Below are 23,544 nucleotides of genomic sequence, written 5' to 3'. Positions count from 1 at the left end.
TGGTAGCGGATGGGGGTTACAGGGGTGGCTTCTGTGAGAAGCTGCTGGAAGTTTCCCCTGTGTCCGACAAAGCCAATGCCAGCCGGCTCTAAGATGGACCCACCACCAGCCAAGGCCAAGCCCATCAGTGATGGTGGTAGCGCCTCTGTGATAACATTTTTAAGAAGGGAAAAAAGTTGCAGCAGGCACAGAAATGGCAGCCGGAGAGAGGAGTGAGAACATGTGAGAGAAACAACCCTGCAGACACCAAGTCAGTGAAGAAGGAGGAGGAGGAGGTGCTCCAGGCACCGGAGCAGAGATTCCCCTGCAGCCCATGGGGAAGACCATGGTGAGGCAGGCTGTCCTGTCCCCCTGCAGCCCATGGAGGTCCACGGTGGAGCAGATCTCCACCCGGAGCCTGGGGAGGACCCCACGCCGGAGCAGGTGAGTGCCCGAAGGAGGCTGTGACCCCATGGGAAGCCCATGCTGGAGCAGGCTCCTGGCAGGACCTGCAGATCTGTGGAGAGAGGAGCCCACAGAGCAGGTTTTCTGGCAGGACTTGTGACCCCGTGGGAAGCCCACGCTGGAGCAGTGTGCTCCTGAAGGACTGCAAGCCATGGAAGGGACCCACGCTGGAGCAGTTTGTTAAGAACTGTAGCCCGTGGGAAGGACCAACAGTGGAGAAGTTCATGGAGGACTGTCTCCCATGGGAGGGACCCCATGCTGGAGCAGGGAAAGAGCGTGATGAGTCCTGCCCCTGAGGAGGATGAAGTGGCAGAAATTACATGTGATGAACTGATTATAACCCCACTCCCCATCCCTCTGTGCTGGTGGGGGGAGGAGGTAGAGAATCTGAGAGTGAAGTTGTGCCCAGGAAGAAGGGAGTGGTGGAGGGGAAGGTGTTTTGAGATTTGCTTTTATTTCTCACTACCCTACTCTGGTTGATTGGTAATAAATTGAGTTAATTTTCCCCAAGTTGAGTCTGTTTTGCCCATAATGGTAATTGGTTGAGTGATCTCTCCCCATCCTCATCTCTACCTACGAGCCCTTTGTTATATTTTTCTCTCCCCTGTCCAGCTGAGGGGGGGAGTGATAGAATGGCTTTGGTGGGCACCTGGTGTTCAGCCAGGGTTAACCCACCACACACACACACAGCTTGAAAGGGAGTTCCTTCCGCTTTCTGTTGTGCCAACACCAGCAAGCAGCTGCGTGATACTACACAGTAGCTTTTGGGAACACTGATGACCAATGCAGACGTGTCCTGTACAGACAGAAAGAGGTCTGTCCCCAAGTAATTTATAACAGATATTCTCATCACCCAGACTCAAAAGTATTTAGAGATCTGAGCACTAAAACACAAAAATTGAGTGTTGCTGGAACATTTATGCTGGCAAAAGCACCAAACCCACACAAAAGGGTATCCTCCCAGTCCTGTACATGGCAATGAGCTGTAGGAAGGGCTTCTATTTCCTTTGCACATCAAACCTACAGTGCACCACAGCCATCTCTGGGGCGGACGACTGCTGACCTTAGTAGTGAGCTACACCAAACAAAAAATAGAAACGTCCTCCAAAACACCCCACATTGCAACAAATCAGCTGGATGACAACTGGAGAGAAAGTTTAAGATGCAAACTACTCACTCTTGGTCAAGACACTGGCATGAACACACCTCTTACCCTGGCTGCTTTAATACTCAGAGGCACTAAGAGAAGCCCTAGATAATGAACTCCACATAGCCCTTTCCTGCTCTCAGCAGCTGGCATCTGATGTCCTGGGTAGCCAACTACATCTTGGTGGTGGCTGCAGTTGTACGAGATCCCACTGAAATTTTCTTTTCTACAAAGCCTACCACAGCCAGTCCTGGCTATAAATGCCATTATACTTACAAGGTGTTGATTTTTTGTTTGTTTGTTTTTTCATAATAGCTTCTACAGCAAGTCTCTTGCAGAGGAACAGAACAGACCAAGATGGGGCCCTGGCAAGGAAGCACTAGCATACATCTCTTGTCAAGTCTAATTGAATTTTTCTATATGAAGCATCTATTATTACCCACCTGGGGGGTTTGTGGACAGATGGAGGAGTTTGCTACCCCACCAGGCATTCAGGACTAGCGATGTGTGTGGGGGAAATCTATCTGACAATTCCCCATTGCTTGCAGCCCAGCTGTTCTAGCCAGTTGTAAAAGGAAGGATAGTTTATGAGATTGATTCCCCTAAATCAAACAGCTTGTAGAGGCTGGGAATGGTGCTTCCTGAAAGCCAGGATAGCAGAGCATCAGCCACACCTGCAGCAGAGGCTTCCAGCCTAAAGCTACAGCTGAGATGACTATGGTCACAAATGGGATGGAAAGCCAGTGACTTATCCTTGCATTTGGGTCCACAAGCCCATCAGGAAGACAAAACCTCTGAAGACCCAGAAAACACTGGGCTAGTGAAGAAACATCCCCTGGCCACACACCTCCCTTTGCAGTTCAGTCATATCCATTCCCATGCCTCCTGCATTGCGATCCCACACCATACAGATCTTGGGGAAAAAACAAAGTCCACAGGTGAGCAGCACTGGCACTGAGCTAACCTGATTCCTGCTTCTCCTTCCATCCAGCTAGTTCTTCCTGAAGTCCACTGGGCAGTGACTGCCCTGTCCTTCTCAGTCTCCTAACCTATTAGGAAAAAAAGGGCCCAAAGATGCTTTCCTACTGGGGAGGTACTTTGAAGTTACAGAGAACAGCTATAGTGAGTTCAACTGGGAAGTCTCACAGAATCTGGAAAGCATAACTACTGCCTGAGACAGCTGCGCAAGAGAGCTGAGCTCCTTACACAGCAGCCTGCGCGTAAAGCAAAGGTACCCAGACAACCAGAACAGGATAGACATTGTCAAGATTGGCACATGAGGAAGAGAAGTCACAGGAACAGAAAAGCCAGATACAGCCAGGCAAACACACTCCTGGGCTGACTGCCAGCCTCCCTCATTTTTTTTTTTTTGAGGAAGAGTTTTGTCTCATTCTAAGATAGATTGCAGCAGAGGTGCCCAACAGCTTTTACTTTATCTTCCCGGCAGCTCTGGGCACCAGCTAGCTGGCAGCATCCGAAGTCCAGTGCTCTGAACGCAGCCCTGTTTGCAGTCCATGCGGGGGCCATGTCAAAAGCCTCCCGTGAGTATCGGCCCCGGTCTCTCCCCCCGAAAGGGCGCACCGGCCCCCAGCGCTGCCGGCCCCGCCAGCGTTCTCCGGAGCCGCGGCCGCTGCAGAGCCGCAGTGACAGCAGAGGGCACTCGGGCTGCAGGCAGCCAGCCCGCAGAGCCACGCCGGCCTCGGGTGTTGCTGGCTCCTGATTTGGGACTCCACGCCCAGAGATGGGCAGAAGAGTTGCAAGTGTACCGCTCCTAGTGTTGCGTTTGTGGGCCTATTTCTGCTCACTGCACCTTGTTTCTTCTGGCTGCAGCTTAGGCTCAAGTTTGTGGGTTTTTTCCCTCTTCTTGTCCTGTTTAAATGCCTGCTGTCATGGTTTGCAGAGCAGCTTCTGCTACACAGACCCTAATGCTTATCCCTGCCACCCGGGACACCCCACGCATTTTGGAAGTACAGCTACCTCTTGGGCAACAGACACTGGTAGCACACTTGCCTTGGATGCAGGCAGCCTCTTAAACTGTAATGCGCTAATCAGAGAGCAGTGAAAGCTTTCTTGAACACAGATCAAGGCCTGCCTTTCAAATTTGATTGAAACAGCACAACTCAGCCAACACTATCCTAGGGCATGGATTTATTAAAGAGTATCACTCAAATCAGTAACATTCCTTTCCTTGCAGAGTATCATCTTACCTTAATCCAGCCCACAAGAATTAGAAGAATCGTGCCCTGAGCAGTAGGGCTGCCTGCATTGCCATCTACACTGCCCAGGCATACATAGCCACTTTGCTACCCTCCTTGCATGCAAAGTTCAACAGCCCTCCCCAGCAAGGCAAGACTCCCAGCTATATTACACATGCCCTTGGCTAACCTCCCTTGCAGGCACTTAGAGCAACTCATGTGGAGCTGGTATCTGTGCAGACCCATTAACCACAGCACAATCAGTGTTCCTAGAAAGGCAGAGGCCACAATAAAGTCGCAAGAGTGCTCGCTGGACTGATGGATTGGATCGTGGGGGAACATATCTAACTGCAGCAGGAACAGGAGCTCAGCACTAACCAGGGAAGGGAGCAAGCTTCAGCAGTGAGATGCCTCCCACTCAGCATGTTACAGATGTAGGTACCATGTTCAGAAGAACCAGGGGAAAGGGAACATGCTGTGAACTGCTCTGCGAGCCAGCTGCCTGGCAGGGACAGGGTAGAAGGGGACCCTGGTTAGTGGGATGGGTTGTAGGAGCACTCACAGGTAAGCACGTTGAAATGCACAGGGGTAGATAAACCCACAGACATATGCACACGTCCACAGCCGTGCAGAGCATTTCAGAAGCCACCCATTTGGCCTTCCTGCACTGCCAGGACCAGGATGTCCTCAGACACTGACCACCATAGGGAACTGGCATAGCCTCTCACCTGGCATCAAATGAGACCCAGGTCAAGCTGGTACTGCCATGGACGCCCCAGTATTTTCTTTTGGCTTCCCATAGCTCTTTTCCATATGTATGCCCAGGGTTACTATTGCATAAGGAGCTAGGAGATGAGAGTTAAGAGCATCATGGCCCACTGCCCTGCAGGAAGAGTGTAGCTTCCTGAGCACAAAGCTTCTTATCTGAGGAAGGGCAGGAGATGGAGGTAGAGGAAGGATGACAGCAGAGCTCTGCTGCTTGCAATCCTTCCAAAAGTTCCTGAAGTCAAGCAGTGCCATTTCCACCTCACCACACACCATGCAGCTCCTCTTGTTAATATTGACACATGAAGCATTGCAAAACGAAGCAGATAAAATCCTGATCCAGATATGAGTAATGACTTTGCATTTTTTTGTAAATTAAACCTAATCTTGTGTTGACTGTGCTATACAAGGAGAAATAATGAAACAGATTAAGATGAGATCGTGTTCACTCTTGCTGAACAAAAGCCAATTAATTGCCAGCAGGATTATCATGAAGTCTTTCTCGTCTTAGACAAATACAATCAGATAAGAGTCTAGGTGCTGGTGGAGGAGCCCTGCTTATTGGAGCAATAACTCTACCTGGACAGATGAATACAGTGCAAAGACTCAGTTAACCACATGGAGACTCCTACCGTGCTTTTTCCTCAGTCTCTCTTGCCAATTTACACACAGGAGAGAGACACTTTAGAACCAAGACATGCACCCCAAAACCTGAGCTTGCCTACTCTAAGTCACATTCTCCTACGTAGGGAAGAGCCCTCCCCACCTGTGTACCACTCCCAACACAGATCCATCTAGTCTTTTTTCAAAGCTTTCTGCTATGAAGGCTTTACCCCCTGCAAGTCCTTTCTTACAGTCCTTCACCATACTGAGATATTTTGTCCCTGTTATCCAAGCTAAATCTCTGCTGCAGTCTCTCTGCTACTTGCCTGATCCACAGCAGAGCCAGCTTCTACTTATCTGTCTGCCATGATGGCAAGCAAGGAGATCATTCCTGCCTCGTCATCTGTCCTGTTCCTGATATAAAATACAAATTTGGGAAAAAACAGGGATTGTAGGAAAAGGATCCAATGTCATTGCTCTCCCAGGAAAATGAGGGACAGCTTGGCACAAGGACTGACTATGGGATTTGATGAAACACTTCAGCACCACGAGGCATGTCACTTGGGAGAAATCCATGTACTGCTGGGTACATTCACCACCATATGGGAGCCCTAAGCCACCACTAGCCTGTGGGACACAAGAACAGATGCAACAGATGTTGTGACACTGAAGGGTGGTGGTACATCACAAAAACAGTTGGCATGGGGAAGCAAATCCTAGTTCTAGCTGTGAAGCTTCAGGGTAGGAACAGAAACCAACACCAGCATGCCTGGAAAAGGGGGAACAGCTGTGTTGAACTCACTGCCCCACTCCAACAGCTGAGTGAAGCTAAAAGCTCCCTACTCTGCCAGTTCATGACAATCCCCACTTTCCTGACAGTACTGAGAGCTCCACACATCCCATCAGGGACGGAATCTGTAACAGCTAGAAATAAAAGGCATTGAGTGAATTTGTGGACAATTTACTTGGAGAAAATACTTCTTTCTTTCACACCAGGTTAAAAAAAATAAAAAGTAAAATTAAACCCTGTCAAAGCCTGCAGCACTGGCATTGACAGACAAAAATGACTTAACAGAAAAAAAATGGGCAGGGAAAGCGATTTTCTTTGCCTGCATTGCCAGGGGAATTAAATCTTGTTTTTTTCCCCCGTCACCACCAAGTGGAATAATCCAATATATTAAAGCTAATGTGCTTCTTGTATTTATTGCTGTGTATTTGACCTAACAGAGTTTTATTCCTACATTAAGAATAAAACCATTCCAGAAGGCAAGCTGCAAAGCTCTAGATGAATTACTACCTTCTCCAACAGCTGAAAAGTGAGTTATTTCTTGTAAAAGGAAAAAAAGTAGAAAATAATAATAAAAATAAAAAAACCTCCTTTCCCCTTGTGCAATGAGTTCTGCACTGCAGATCTGGTGGTGTTCGGTAGTATTGAGTTTGGTTTCTAAGCAACATTTTAAAAAAATTTTTTTAAAAAAATCAGGCAGCAGCCCCAGTTGCCCTTTTCAGATGCTTCTGTCCCCCATCCTGCACAGCATAAACTCAGTCACCCACCATCAGTGGAAACCAGGACTCAGGAGAGCAGAGAGCACAGCTCCAACTTCCCACTGTGCCCTCAGGGACCACATCAGGTTCAAGTGCACCCAGCAGTGACAAGATGCATAACAATCTGTACAAGGCAGCTCTTGTTGGTAAGCAAACAAAATCACAGGCACGAAGCCAAGAAACACAGCACTCAAGTGTGAGAGGGCTAGGTAGAAGTGGACAGAGGCAGGGCGATAACTCACTGATCCAAAACCACTGAAACAAATATGAAAACACTCCTTGTATCCAGGCCTGCGGCAAGCCCACAGTTGTGCCAGGCACAGGATGCCACCCTGTCCAGAGGGGTTCAGACCAGTAAACACAAGCTGACCTTTCTTTCTTACTTGCAAGGCTCTGATACTTCACTTGAGCTGATTAACTAGCACACCTGGTTCTGGGGATCCCCAGAGGCAATACAACAGCTCCTGGACGACACCACTGGGGGCTGTTCACTAGAGTATTTGAGCTGAGACCCCTCAAACCAGCCTTTCGCAGAGCGCAAGGAACACTAATACTTGCTGATGCCACTATTTCTCAAGGCACAGGCTACACCATCCAGGGTGGGGCGTGCTGAAAAGCTATCATGGTACATTTGAAGAAGCAGAGAACTTCTTTATTTTCTAGAAATTTTGATGGTAGCAGCGATTATAAGGAAAACCAGTTAAAACAAAGGAAATGATACTGATTTGTTGCCATTGGATGTTTCAGCTCAAAGAAACGAGAAGCTGCTGCACTTACGGTTTGACACACTCCTTACAGAACAGGAGATGCTGCTGATGGACTGTTGTGAAAGTCAGTGCTTCTGTTCTTAGCAGAGAGTTTGGGATTCAGTATGGATGGAAGAGAGGTGGGGAAAGGGGCTTTGATACAGGCAGGCAAGCCTAAAAGGTAAGGTCATCTTAAAAAAAAAAAAAAAAAGCATGGGATGCATTAATTCCTAATCTGTATCTAGACAGTGCTTGCTCCAGGAATGAGGGCCATGATATACTTATGTGCTTCTGAACTATCAGCAGATTTTATTACCCTCCATGAGCTGTTATCCCTACTTTAGGACAGGCATGGCAGAGACATAAGCCTGTCTCAGCTAGGAGTCACACAGGAAGCCTGTGAGTACAGTCAACAATTCCAAGCCCACAGCATTGTTTTCTGAACCACATTGCCTCCCCAGCCAACCCTCATTCACTGCTTCGTACAACCTCCAGCACAGCACATGGCCACACAGGATGAAAGTTTGGACACAATCAGCATACATTAAGAAAAAGCATTTGAATTGTTATGATTTCAGTAAGACAAAGCCGTTCCTTTAAGTGGCCAGGGCTACTTAGTTTTTTATTCTCCCTTATGCTACCATGATATGGACAGAGTTTAAGGCAATTTGAATAGAAGTAACTATGAATTCCTATACATGCATAAGTTTCAGTTACATTATCTGCAACCTTCAACTCAAGTGCAACCAGTAAATCTGAACAAACTAGTCTTTTCAATAGCTTCTTGGAAGGTTTGGGGTGGGTTTTTTTTTTTTGTTGTTGTTTTTGTTTGGTTGGTTTTTTTGCTGCTGCCTTTTTTTTTCTTTAAAGCCTCAAATAACTGTTTTGTACATGCAGCCCTAATTCTCTCTTGCCTGGGAATTTTTAAATTATTGATCAGGGCAAGAGCTCTCCCTTCATGCATACTCCATCTAATCCTTTCATTTACTGCTTTTTGCCTGCATGCAAAACAAATGACATTTCATCTCATTTCCAAACCCCATCAGCGTCAAGGTCTACCTCCCTCAATAACAACACCCAGCTGGTGTCACATGGGAACCCACACAAGCTCTCCCTCCCTGAGCACATCACTGCTGCACATCTGTGTGGTAGAAAGTAGCTGAAAGGGTTATGTCCAGCAGATAGAGAAACAGCCAGGAAATGCCCCATGATAGCTGGAGAGTGTCTACCACAAGGCAAAAAAAGGGAGCACACTGCCTCTTGTCAGAGTGGCACAGTGCTGGATAGTGACATCTGTCTTGCAAGACACTGGAAGCCGAGCCCCTGGATGTCAGTGCCAGCCAGTAAACACCCCTGAGCCAAGAACTGCCAGGCTTCATAAACGCACTCTGGCTCGCCTCCCTTAACGGTTACACTCATCAGCAATGCTAAAACCTTCTCCTACACATACACAAGGAGCAGCTGCCTGCAGAGACCTTTGAACTGCCTGAATAATTTAATCATGCCAATTTTCCTATCTCCCCACACTGCAGCCTAGCCAGACAGCCAACCTGCATCTCCAGAGACCATTAGAGCTAACTGAGGCAGAGGTGCTGCTGTTTTTCTAATGACTTGTATACTATGACCCAGAAACACCAGCCAAGGTTTTCCAGGCTGCTTTCAAACCTTTCATTTGCATTTGCTCCTTCACAAGTCTAATGATCTTGGATAGAAGGAGGTGGGAACAGGCAAGGTGGAAGCAATTCCTGTTCAGATGAACAGCTACCTTCCTTTGGATAGCAGCTAACTATAAGTTTCATGCCTCGATTCACTTTGCTCCTCTCATCTTTCAAGTCTTCAGGAGGCTTTCCTGGGAACTAGAGTCCTGCTGAGCTGTGCACCTTACAAAGGGGCAGGCAGACCTTGCACAGCAAGCACAAACAAAAGCAGAAAGAGCACAATATACGGGATGTAACGTACAACAGTCCGAGCACGCCAATAGAGACCCATATAAGGAGCCACAGTGTTTTCTCTCTGTCCATAGTGTCCCAGAGAGCAGGCTTTGCTCCAGCTGACTGCCCTGCTTCCAAGAGCAATACTACAGGGTCTCTTTCACAGCCACATCTGCACCAATGCCTGCTGTGCAATTCACATCCTCTGATCCATTCTTCACCTGACACCAGCGATCACTCCCCTCTCTGGGTCTTATCTTCAGCCCCACTCATCATGGATCACCACCCCCCAGCCTGGCAGACTCCCATAGAAAGCTTGTCTTCATCAACATGCACAGCAGCAATTCCTTGGCTCATCTGCACAGGTAATCTGGAGTCTGAAGCTGGCCTCAGAGACCACAGAGCCCAGTTAACTACTTGACACTATCACAGTCCAACTGGGAAACAGACCTGGAGAAATACCCTACATGTATCTGCAAATCACTAGGTAAGGATGAATAGCACCTTTCGAAAACAGCAAATGCCCCATAAAAAACAATAGGCAGAGCTTGCAACACCTGCATTTGTACAAAGTGCCAGGGCTGGAGAAAAAGAGAAAAAAAGAGCAAAACTCCGGTGAGAAGCAAACTCATTGTGCCTTCTGGCACCTGCAGGAATGCATGTGAATGCCATCATGTGTGGGACTGTAGGTAGGAGATGTGTCACTGTCTCATTCAGGCACCCAACCCCAGAACAGACAGCACATGCTAGCACAGACCAGCCTCTCTGATTACCAGAGACCCCATGATGCAGAGGTGATAGGAACGTGACCTAGATTTTGTTTGATGAACAAGGAGTGACACTGCTACAGGGCACGGATCCCACATACCACAGCCTGGACCAAAAAAATCCAAGGGTATTACCCCAATATCCTTGGTACTTTAGGGATCAGTAACCTCCAGAGAGACCTAGTCCCAGGCCAAACTCCTGGACGCCTTCGCAGCATGGTCACCAAGGCTTTTGTGCATCCCACTGCAGTCTTTTCATCCCATGCTCACAGCCAGGGAAGGAACCAGGTGACAGACATCAAGGACAGCTTCGATATGAGACTAGACACCATCAGTCAATCACATCATGAGTCAATTGACACAGAGTCCACTGAGGCATTCATTTGCCACCTGGAAATCTTTTAACCACAGCTCTGAAGACTGTTTAATGACAGGGATGTTTCTTTACACTGTCTTTCTTAGGAATTAATTCTAGCAGCTTCATTATAAAGAATAAATAACAAAGGCACATGGCAAAGGACTCCTTGAAAGTCCAGGGGGACAAACTTCTGCTCCTAAAGAGATCCCAGGAAAAAAAAACAGAAAAGAAAAGAAAAAAGTGTAACACTTCTGAAGAGATCAGTAAATAATGAACAGGAAATCCCTTCCCCAGCACTAAGTGAGTGGACTTCAATGAATAATTCACAGCTGCTAAGGGGAAAAAAAAATGAATAGCAATGCTTTCTTGCCTCCTGGACCCTCCCTCCAGGACTAGCACAGCTAGGTTTCTCTCCTAGAAGTGAAAAGAGACTCCCAGAGCATTTCTGAACACCTCTGTGCTGCTGGATTCAATATGTTGCTCCACACAGTCTCCCTGCATGGCTCTCGAACACATCCCTTCATTTTCAAGGTCTCAGATGCCCACTAATGGACCTTGACACAACTCTACTGCCTGATCCTATCCAGACCAAGCACTGTGGGAAATAAATCCATCCAAAGGGATGGTAATGGAGTACAGTGAGGGGACCAGGACAGATGGCTGGCTGCTGACATCTTTCTCCCACTGTGTGTCAGGCATCTCCTCTCTCCAGCTCAGCCAGCCAGATCTTTTTAGTAAGAGCTCCCACCCTGTCAGATAGGTCTGAAAGCTCCATTTAGCTGAGCTGCATCACTCTGTGGTTTATTCTTAACAAATAGCACCACACTATCTGCTATAACCCCCTTCATTCCCACAGCTCAGAACGCTTTAGGCTTTCCAGCAAGCATAAATGAGGTAATTAAATGCCAATGCTCCTTTGAGTTAAGAGAAGGGTATTAAGAGATCCCCTCAGACCCCACTGAAATGCATCCATCTCTAGATGGTAATAGGAACTGGGAGGATACCACAAAACAGTTATGCAGACACATTTTGTTTCCTAGGCTCCCCAGTAAGTTTTGACCCAGTCAGGATTTTCTCAAATTATACTATTTGAAATTAAGTTTCTACCACAAATACCATGAACAATTTTTGTAACGTCATTGCAGGAATTAGAACTCCTTGCTCTTTTGACAACAAGTAAGAGGAGACTTTCCAAGTCCTAGGGATTAGATTCACCAAAGCCCATAGATGTTAGTTGACAACAGAGCTGGTATTGTCTCCTGGCAACTCTTAGGACAGCCTAGGTTCACATTCTTCACTTCATCGCATGTCCCCCAAAGTTAAAAATCAAAGCAGTGCTCTGGACATTGAAAAATTTACCACTATCAAAGTTGTTCACATGCTTTTTCTACACAAAGCTAGTTGCACAGGAACATAACACCTTGGGGCTAAACTTTACAGTTTGCTTCTGTTCCTCCTGGCACCCTTGTCCACTCACACAGCCTCTCAGCACACACCTGCACATGCCAGCAGGCTGTAAGCCTTGGGCAAGCAGTGCCTCATCTCCCCTTATTGCCCCTGTCCACTTTCTCCTGGAATGACTGCTGGCAAATCCAGCTCGCCCTTTGCCACAGTGCAGAGTGCTGAGACCCAGGACAAACAGCAGGCAATAGGGATCTTCTGGAGCCCAGCTGTTAGGGTCAGCCCAGCCCCTGTGCCAGGGAAATCATCAGCCTTTCAACACAAATGATTGCCTGTGCAAAGCAGCTTCCACAGGGAAGGGGGAAATGAATTCCTCCTTGATCCCCCTCCTGAGCTCAGCTTATCCCTGAAGCATGAGATTCAATTACCCTTATCATTATTGTAGCTTGCCTCGCTAGAAATGTTATTAGCGGTGATGAAATTATCCAGCCCTGTTTTACACTGGAAAGAAATGCAGGAGGCTCCTCATGACAGCTGCGAGGAAGCAGGCGCTCTCCTTGGCAGAAGGGGAAAGGCTCTTCCAGTGCCACAGCAGCCCCCCCCAAAGGAAGGCCCAGGACCATGGCCTTAATTTATGCAACACAACTCTGTCGCAGAAGTCACCAGCTGAGGACCATAAGCACACACACAATGGCTGAGTCCTCCTGAACTAAACCTTCATGCAAGCTGCAACTTCCAGGTCTTTGTAGCAACACCGTAGCTGGCTCGGCTATTGACACCACAATTCCCAATGCCATCCACCTTTTGACCTCTGGCCCAAGCAGGACTCTCCCAAATTGTACCTCTTGAAATGAGTTTCCTTCATTAGTATCACAAGTGATCCTTGACCTGTAACTGTGCTGGGCAGAACTCCAGCTGTTTCACCTGGGTATGGAGATAACAGGAGACATTTCTGACCTAGGGGATCATGAGCTTTACCATGGAAGACTGGAAACACACATGCCTCAAAAAAACCCCCAACAACAACAACAACAAAAAAATCAGGCAGGATTTCATTCCTGAGGCCAGGAAGTAGTCTGGAAGCAGGCAGCCCTATAGCTTTGTCCTCTGAAAGCAGCAGGTACCCAGACTGTCTGTCTACCATGGCTGCCATACCAAGAGAGGAGAAAAGGACCCAGGCATGCAGGGCCACAAGGACCTGAATACCCGTGCACTGCACACAGAGGGACAGGCGAGGGACAACACAGCCCACCTTCCAGGGCCACTTACCAGGCATTACCTGTACTAAGTAAAGCGCAGCTGTGTCCACCTCACAAGCGAGGCAGCAGACTAGCCTCAGGCACACAGAAGTTGGGTCGGCCTCAGCTTCACCCCTGCCTCAATTATAGAGCAAGTTCCACATGGGTATCATTCTGCCTGCAGGCCACCGAGATTCAGAGTGCCAGTCGACACAGGCTTTCAAGAGCAGCACTTAGACCGGCTGCATGACACAACTAGCATGCTGCTTCCCTTCCTCTACTGCTCCCTGCCTCCTCTTGGGAGAGACCTGGAGGCAGGGCACTTCTCAGCACGGGCAGCCCCAAGCAATAGCAGCTTCCAGAGCCCATAAGGACTTGCAAACCAAGCTCAGTGTGTCAGCAACCAGCACATCCAGTAACTAATGAGGAAAGCAAGCCAGAGCCATCAGGGAGACAATTAAGTTTGAACCAAACCAATAATTCCCACCACACCCTTTATGGTCTCCTCTTGTTAGGTTCAGGCTTAAGCAGAGCTGGAAACAGCCTCAGCCTTCCTTGGAACAAGCAAGGAAACTATGAACAGTGCAAGGGAGAGCTCGTGTTTGTAAGTAGATTTGGGGTGCCCTGGTAAAATGGGAGTGTACATGTGTAAAAAGATAGGACAGCTGTGGGTCTGCAGGTGAATGCAGCTGTGCATGGGCAGGTCCATAGGCTGCTGTGCCATGGGACAGTGCATCATGCATGGGCAGAAGCAGGACTGCAGTGAAATACAGGTGGAACAACACTGCAGGAGTGCAGCACAGATGTACATGGGGGGAACAGGGCTCCTGCCAGAGAAAGTGCCAATGTGTGGGCACATCTGTCCACTCCGGAGCTGAAGTACAACCAGGCACAAGGCTGGCAATACCATGCTGTATACATGAAGATGTATGCAACTGATTATGTCAGCTAGGCACTTTTTCTAAGATTATGCATAAGATCTTGCCATCAGACAGTATGGAGCAGAGGAGTGAAGGCAGGCACGCACACACACAGGCACCTGATCAGCCACAGAATAGATGGGGTGCTCAAGTCCAGGTGTCACTGCATTTGTAAGCATAGTGTTATGACTGTCTATGCACACATGTAGGCACACAAAATGACACTTGAGAAGAGAAGCATGTCAGGCATCCTGTGCACAGATCTGTGCTGGGGGAGTTCAATGTCCCAACTCCTCAGTCTCTGGCTTCCCTTTACATACTCAGCATTCCCTGAAGAGGCTTCCTTTTCTCCAGCCAGCTCCAATCCCTCCTCAGCTCCTTCTCCCTTTGGAGCAAGTTTTAAATTCATCACTGTTTTTAAGAAAGCACTTAAAGAACAAAGCAGAACTGATAGCTAAATTAAACCTGCTGAGAGTGCCTGTTTAATTGAAAATGCCATCTGTAATTTAAATGTCAGAGCTGGGATGGTTATTAAAACCCTCCTTGATTACTGTGCCTCATTTCACAGTTTCAAAACAGACAAGAAAAAGCTGCAAACGGGCCATGTAACACAGCACCATCAAGCAATTAATAAGCCTCCCCACCACACACCAGTGGGGGCCAGGCCAGCTCAGTCCTGCCCTACAGCCATTGCTCCTTCTGTCCTTGTCCCCCGTGGCAAAGCTGGCTCTTGTCTCTGCCCAGCACCAAGCTGCCAGGAGAGCAGCAGATCCTCTTTTCTCTTGGAGGCTGCACAGCAGAGTAGCCGGGGAATGCATTCACCTCTTCCAGGCCCAGCAGGCAAGAAGCCCTCTGAACACTGGGCAGAGCAGGGTCCCCTCCCAAGGTCCAGCTGCAGACCGGAGAGGCAGTTCTTGGTGTTTCTCCACTGGCTCTGTTCAGCTGGCAGGCATGTGCTGCTTGCTGCCTGCTCCCCACTCCTGCCCTTAGCAAACCCACTAGCACCCATAGGGTGCTGCCCGGTTGTCACCAGCCATCCACCCATGGTTTTCCTGCTTCTGTGTGCAGTGCTCTCTGCCCTGCACCCAACTCTTAGCAAGGCAAAGGGGAGAGAAGGTGGCTGGTGGAGTGGGAGGAAAAGGGACAAGCTCATGCCCATAGCAAGGTCAGAGAAAACAGTGCCTTATCCTGCATCCTAGCTAGGCTACCACCAGCTCTGATGCAGAGGAGGGAAGAAAGCAAATCAGCAGCTGCTGAAGTAGCATTAGCAAAGGCAGGTTTGCATTAAACAAGCACCATCCATCATTCCAAGACTACAGTTAATAAACCACAGGGCCTCAGTAAATTACAGCAGGAGCCAGAGGAGCATGCAGGCCACCATAAGCACATACTGCAAGTCATCTCCTGCCGGCTTCCCCTCTCCCAGGGCAGGAGAGCAGCCAGCACACCCCCTTGCTCGCTGTCAGGGAGGAGACTTGTAGCAGTGGAGCCAGCTTCACAGACACCCAGACAAACCCATCACCAACCTTGGGTACAACAGCACACCCACCTCCTTGGCGACTGGTCAGCCTGGGGGTGCCCCAGTGCCAGCAGGGCATCTGCATGCCATGTAGACCTCCCCCCTTTTCTGTAATGGGTACTGCGTGCCATGGAGAGGCTTGTTAAATTAATCAGTACTGCAGTGGGGGCACTGGAAGCATAACTAATTAGTCATTAATGGTCATTGTGAGAGTTGGAGGAGACTTTAATGAGTACCTGGCCACAGCACTATTGCCAGCTGCCTCTTTCCATCTCCCCTACTTGCTCACTTTACCATTAGGTTTAGTCTGGGGTGGTGGTAGGGGTGAAATCCATCACTCCTCTAACATCAGGAGCAGAAAGAGAACAGGGAGCAGGCAAACCAGTGCAGAGCATGCTATGCCCCAGCTCTGGATTCCCTGACACAGCCTGCCACATCCAGCTGCGGCAGCACAGACCAACAGTGCAGAAAAGCAGTTGATGATGGTTTGCACACAACTCCCCCCACCCCAAAGCTTGACCTTCCTGGTTGTTTTTAATTTTAATTCTTAGCTTCACAATGCAAAGAACATAAAAATAAATAATTGGGAAATTAGAAAATGCATCAAGAGACAAGCTAGGACAAAGGGTAATTAATATTGCCCCTCAGCTAACACTATGAAGTCCACTGTAATTAGATGGTAAAGCACTCTGCTTTACATAAAGAAAAAAGTGAGCGCAAACAGATTCATATTACAGAAAGCTCAGCCCACATTAAAAAATGCACTAACTAAAGCCATAATATGCTGTAGCAATTAATGAAACTTTTCAACAACATCTTCAGGCTGTAACATTAGAAATGGTAATTTTTAAAGACAAACTTAACAGGACACTATAAAAGGAGAAAAAGATCACTGGGGAAGGATTCACTGGCAGTCAGTGCCAGGAGCTGATCTTGTCCATCAATGACCTGTCAGTCACCAGTGACAGTCAAACCTCTCGGCAGTCTCCGAGGGAGCACAAGGTGGGCAGGGGCAGGCAGTAGGATCCTCCAGGAGCTTGGCGCACCAGTCTCAGCAAAAGAGACACAGAGCCCTTGGAAAGACCATACCTGAACAGCCTGAGTACCTCCACGCTAGCAGAGCCCCAACTTTAACATCCTAAATGCAGAGTACCCACAACTGCTTACAATACAAGCAATCAGGGTTTAGAAAGGCACTCAAAAGTAATTTCTCTGTATCAGAGCTCAGTGGCGAAGTTAGAGAGCCTTTTAAGAGAACTATAGCACCATCAACCTGGCTTAAAACAGAGCATCTATGGACAGGTATATTGTTTAGGAAAAAAGGGCTATCAGGAAGAAAGGAGGCACCTCCCCTGCGTCCTGATCCCTATTCTCTCCAACAGTCCCATGCTCAGATACTTGTTTGGTTTTTTAAAATTTTTAAACTTGAGGACTATGGCTGGTGGCAACTGGTAACATGCAGCCTGCACTCAATTGTTCATGAATTTAATGAGAGTAGGTTTCACACAAGCTCAATCTGGACTAGAAGCATGCAAAGTTTTTCCAATGTACACGCAACTTTTTGGCTCTAGCATCTCTAGGTTTTTTGTAAAATCACATCAAGGCAGAGAGGTAACTCAGCATCACAGGCAAAGGCTACCACATACACAGGTTTCACCTGCAAATACTTGGGCTGAGGATACAACTCCTCCTGCTAGTTTGGCAAGGAGGAACAGCTGTCTTCTGTGGCACACAGCAATTAATTAATGTGAAGGCAAATGGGCAGTAATTAATTAATGTGAAGGAAAATGGGCATGGGAGAAAAAATATTTTGCCCCTTTTCTATGCATTTCTTCACTCATTGCTTTTACAAAATATACTCCCTTTGTTCTGGGTAAAAAAACCCTTTCCCTTTGGGTAGGCAGACTCTGGAGAGTTGTAGCCATAAAATCCCTGATTTCTTTCCACATCAGCTATTCCATGCAACATTAAATTAGGATAGTTGTTAACACTCCAGAATAATAGTCTCCTCTTTTCTAAGAAGTTAAGTAGTGGCATGCAACAAAAGTAGAATAGATTCTATTACTTAGGGTCAGGATAGGAGTCGGCAAGTTTTCCTGACTTGGCTTAAAGATGAGAAAGGCTCACTTCCAGCTGTAATACTGAGTATTCCCCTCCCTGGCACCCAGTAACCTGGAGGAAGTTCCACCTAGCAGCAGGAGTATTTGAGAGGCAAGTTTGACTTTGAGTGTGACCGAGTGCCCTGCCATCAGTCCAATAAAGCATTTCCAGCCCTGATTAATCACAGGAATGTCCCAGAGACATACCCTAGTGTTTTTAAGATTAACTACTGACATTTGTGAGTAGAAAAATGCTAAACTAAATACTCAAAACAGTAATAAATGCTAGGTTCTGCAGTCAGGGAAATTGCAGTACAAGGAAGGAAACCAGACCTGGCTGTTCAAGGCTACCCATGAGTCAGCACCAGAGCCAATGACAGGTACAGAAATCAGCCTCCTGCTGCGAGCCTACCAGATCCAACACCTCCCCCAGAAAAGAGGCAACTCATTCATTGTCATCTCTCATGGCAGAGCTCAGAAGTGCTCACATAGAGGAAGCAAGAAAGGTCTGACTGATGAGGGAACAGTCACAAACCCCAACCCTCACTGCAAGCCCCCCCCCTACAGCAATTGCCTACAGACTTTTCTCCAGAGTCCAATCCCTCTCAGGTACCAACCTGCCCAAATGCAGAAACACAGCAGAACCACTGAGCCAGTAGTACTCATCAGGCACCAGGCATTTGGGGACTACAGGGAGGTGGTCTACAGTCCTGACAAGAGTGCACTTATCAGAGCCCAGTAAGACTCAGTAATTCCACAGCCAATATTCCCATCTAGCTCAAGGACCTGGATTTCTACCAGAGAAACCAAGGCACAGAAAAGCAGCAGTTTCCCCACAATCATGCAGTAAATGACTTGAAGAGCTCAGATTAGTAAAAAGGACTCTGGATTCACAACTCCTCCTTCAGCCCACAGCTACCAACATGCAGAAGATGACATTCTTCCTCTCATCCTGCCACCCTCAGATTGCCTCTGCAGGTCAGCAGGCTGCTGCGAACACACCTTGCTTTACCTGCAACACACTGAGCACTACCTCACACACTGAAGACTCTGGCTTCCTTCCCCACAGCTTGACTTTAGGTATTCCCACCTGCTAATCACAGCACTGGAACAACTTCAACCAGCCCAGCATCTTCAGAAAGCCTTTACTCCATGTTCCACAGCAAAACTAGAAATGCAAAACTGAATAAGTCTTAGCAGAACAGAAACCAGATAGCAAGAAATTCAGATTCAGGCATCTCAAACAATTTCTTGTATCAATAACTGAGTTTTTTCATTTTGTATTTGGAAGATGCACTCTTGGAAGATGCGCTCTTCAGAGTCTGATCTCAGCAGCATGAGTTATTTGTTAAGTTCTTTTAACTTACTACTGTGCCTTGTTGTCATGGTTTAATCCCAGCCAGCAACTAAGCATCACGCAGCTGCTCCCTCACTTCCCCCCCCACTAAGTGGGATGGGGGAGAGAATTGGGGTGGGGGGGTAGGGGGGGAGTAAAACTCATGGGTTGAGATAAGAAGTTTAGTAGAACAGAAAGGAATCATAATAACAACAAGATGACAATATTAATAATAAAAGAATTGGAATATACAAAACAAGTGATGCACAATGCAATTGCTCACCACTCACAGACCAATGCCTAGTTAGTTCCCAAGCAGTGATGCACCCTCCCTCACCCCAGCCAACTCCCCCCCGTTTATATACTGGGCGTGACATCACATGGTATGGAATACTCCTTTGGCCAGTTTGGGTCAGCTGTCCTGGCTGTGTCTCCTCCCAACTTCTTGTGCCCCTCCAGCCTTCTTGCTGGCTAGGTACAAGAAGGTACGAGAAGCTGAAAAATCCTTGACTTAGCATAAACACTACTTAGTAACAACTGAAAACATCAGTGTGTTATCAACATTATTCTCATACTAAATCCAAAACATAACACTATACCAGCTACTAGAAAGAAAATTAACTCTGTCCCAGCCGAAGCCAGGACACTCGTATATAGTTAAATCACTTTTATTATCACTTTTGAGAGAAGCCAAGCTACTCAAGGAACATCCCTCTAATAATCCTAAAAAATACCCTAAGGATATTTCCATTCTGCACCTGAGCATGTATTTACATGATGGATTCATTACACCTCATTGAGTGAAGGATGGCGCATTTTTAAGAACACTTATAAATATGTATTCACCTGATAGACTGGAGGAACTAATATAGGTTTGAAAAGGTCCATAATTATGAATTTACAAGCTCTTCCCTAATTGTCCCTAAGGGATGGGCTAGGGATGCAAGAAAAGAAGATGAGCATCTGGAGCTACAGGGGGATTGTACACAACATTAGAGATGCTTCTGAACACAGCAGCTCAGTAGAAACACCAGGTTTTCAGAGAGTGTGGAAAGAGCAGCATTAATACAGGAATCCGGCTGATACTTCAGGCACAGAGGTAGCCCGCATGCATACAATAGATACAAACAACCCAAGTTTCCAAGACTGTTCCCTCCCTCTCTCTCCCCAGCATCTCTGAGCAATGCCGCTTTCTCTTAGAAAAGACAGTAACAAAACCACAGCCCAGCTCTCCTGCTAAGCAAGCCACATAATTAGCAGAGCATTTCTATACTTCCAGGTCTTCTCCCCCTAATTTGTTTTAATTACAGATTCTGCTGCTGGCAGGGGATAGCAGACTGACAGCCCTGAGAGCAGGAAAAAAAGCCATAGTTACACACAAAAGCATTCCAAGTTTCTCCCATCCTGACCCTTTTCAAAGGGGAGAGGGGATTTTGGCCCAAGAGTCTCAGCTCCAAGGAGAGTTGTCCAGTTCTGCTCCTGCTTCCTTCCAAGCATCTCTCCCACATTTAACAAGCAGCTCACCAAAGGCATACCCAGCAGGTCAGTGCCAGGAGAAAGCTCCAAGTTGTACAGCATGATCAACAAAAGGGACTTGCTCTTTCAGATCAGAAGCTGATAGGCCATTCCCTTCCCCCTTTCCTTCTCTGGAGCACATCCATGTATCTTCCTCTCCTGGAGAGAGCAGCCAGGAGATCGGGAAACACCCTGGATATGCAGCAATAATACCTCCTGGCAAGCTCTGTGCTCCCTGCAGCAAGGTTGTCAGCCTGCACAGGAAAGCTGGACCCTTAGGATCAAGCATTTTGAGATTTCTGCAGAAATTACATTACCCTTCCTTTTGATTTGTGTTTTATATTTGTGCACCTCAGTCAAACCCAGATTTTCTTCCCTTCCAAATTTCCCCAAGATTCTGAAGTTTCTAATTAACCAGAAAGGATTTTTATTCCTTACGACTCTCCAGTTATGAATAATGATACGAGCTCATAAATGAAAATTGTCTTTCTATTTAAATTCGGTAATTTTGGGTGGGTAAATGGGGAAAAGCACAAGCATGAAGCAGTGGCCCTTGGGTCATTTGCAACTTATTAATTTCAAGCAGAGCTCTTAGCTAGCTTATTAACACTGAGTATACTGCAGTGGAATTTAATGGCTAGGATATTAATTACCTTGCAGGCTTTCATATATAGAAAATGGTTTATTTCATGTTACAAAGCAGTAGTAGCAAGGGGATCATTCGCCAGTCTCAGCTCTGGTCTGTGCTGGTCCTTGCAAGGCTGCTTCTAACAACAGTCAGATGGGGGATGCTCTGAGCCCTCAGCATGGCGCTGTGCCTAAGCAGGACACCCTGTGACAGTGAATTGCCTCTGAAGGACTAGGTCCTGGTGCCTTTTCCTAAACTGAGGCAGCCTGGAAGAAACCCACAGCTCCACACTTCACAACTGAAGCTGGCATAGACATAAACTGCACTTGATACATCTACAGCAGTACCTTCTGCCCCCTCTGAGAGTCCCTCTGGAATAACTGTGCAGCAGAATACTGCAGATGCATGAGGTGCTTCAGTACAGAAACAGGACAAAACTAAGCAGCGGTCTCCCACCTGCCCCAGGACACCAGCTGTCCACTGGGAGGGAGCCCTCAGGAGACACAGCCACTGCTGCATCTTCCACCCACACCAACCCCAGTCTCAGAGAGTTCTTGTACCTTGTACCAAGCACCTTGTAGCCAGTACAGGTGAGCATTAACAGCCACACGGGCAGCTGCAGAGCATTTTTAAACACTAACACACTTCGGATATTATCGACTCCCATCAATTTTAACATAATTCATAAGACACATAAATGGGCCTTTCACCCATGCTTAGAGGAGCCACTTGTCTGTCCCACGTGCCATTGACTCATTAAGTTCAAATCACATGGCTGTCTATGCAGAATGCAGGTCAGTCAATTGACCGTAAATGGAAGCAAATAAAACGCAACAGCACTTTACAGTCACTGCTCAGTGCTCTGCAGTAATAGCAAAGCTATGATGTGGCTTGTCCTGGTATTTTCTCTTGAGGAAGGACTCCACCTGCTTTGGGATGCAATACAAGAACAATGCTAATCTGCATGTCTGTTAAAGCAACCTGACCCCTTGCAAACCACGCTGCTGCCAGGTGACCACTTTCATAGCTGCACTCAGTATAAAAGCTAGTCACCCTCCTACACAGTCATCAAAAGAACTGATAAACAAAAGTAGAATTCCCCAACAGATCTCAGTGGGGAAAACTGGACTATAAGTTTATATATACAACCAAAGCACTGGAAAAGAAATGCAGTCTCACTGCTAAACCAGCAATTATTATCACAAGCGGGACTGTTCACAGGTACCCCCAAATCTAAGCACAGTTGCCCCTCTTCGCTCATCAAAAGCCATGGCTATTTGCTTGGCAATGTAATGTGTATTTTTCAGATGGCGTAAGCATCTGTTAAAGGATGGAGAGACAGACACCATCCCAAATGCTTATATCTGACGCACAACCTGGGGCTATCAGCAAAGGAAAGCAGAGAAACCATCTGCCTGCGCTGGTCTTTGTCTAAATAAGCTCTCCTGTGGGACCAGAGGGAAGACCTCAAACAACACACAGCACTTGCAATGTTTCTTCACTCAAGGCTGAAGCAGAACCAGCACAGCATAGAAGCTGCTGAAGACACATAGACAAAGCAGAGACAGGGGCTGGGGGACCAAACCAAAACCAAAACCCACAGAGGAAGCTGCAGCTTTGTGCTGGCATGAACCACACACAGGGGTGTAATGGTAAGGCCAGGTCTCCTCACAGGGCTGCACCTCACTCTTCAGCAGGGAATAAAACAGGGAGGCGAGAAGAGGAGACAAAGCAGCATCATGCCCAAAGACTGCATTTAGGAGTGGCGACAACAGTGAGAAAACCTGCGAGGAGTCACAGCACAAGGAACCGCCTCTGGAGTAGTAAAATGAATGCAGAGAAGACAATTACAGGCTAAAATTATGATTCCCTCCCCCCTTTCTTTCTTGGATTTTTAAACACTGCTAATTCACCCCTTTTTTAAAATAAAAACCATTCTTTTGTATGCTCAGTTCTTCTAAGAAGTTAAAGGATCTGGCACTTTATTTCCCCTTTGTACCTTCTTCAGATGCACCTGCTGAATATGGAGCACTCCTTTTATATTCCCAGCTCAAAAGGATCAAAACAAGGATCTGGGGACTGGTGCCTGAATTGTTACTAGGGCAGAAACCCAAAAGCCTTGATGCTAATCTGATCCTGCCTCAGTTCTCTCTCAGATACTCCCCACATCCTTCAGCCCTGTGCAGCTGTCCTTATATCTCCACTACTTCATTGGGGATGTAGGGGGGAATCATGACCAAGGTGGCTAGATATTTCTCCTCCTCTTATTTTCCACCCTCAAGTGAAAATGTCATTTTAGCTAAGCTAAAGTCTCAGAGACAGGGGAGGATTTTTTTTTTTTTAAAGAACCCATAGATTTGCTAGAGAAAGGAGGGGATGTAGATAAA

The 23,544-nt window shown here is 47.2% G+C and overlaps 1 protein-coding gene across 3 annotated transcripts in view; it reads right to left on the bottom strand.

Annotated features, from left to right (window-relative positions):
* LOC142030907 (F-box only protein 6-like) overlaps positions 1 to 23,544 on the bottom strand; it is a 62,392-nt gene that overhangs the window by 10,969 nt on the left and 27,879 nt on the right. The gene's annotated exons all lie outside the window — the stretch shown is intronic.

Source organism: Buteo buteo, chromosome 5, assembly GCF_964188355.1.
Source record: "Buteo buteo chromosome 5, bButBut1.hap1.1, whole genome shotgun sequence".
NCBI lineage: Eukaryota > Metazoa > Chordata > Aves > Accipitriformes > Accipitridae > Buteo > Buteo buteo.
This window is presented reverse-complemented; position numbering and strand designations above follow the sequence as displayed.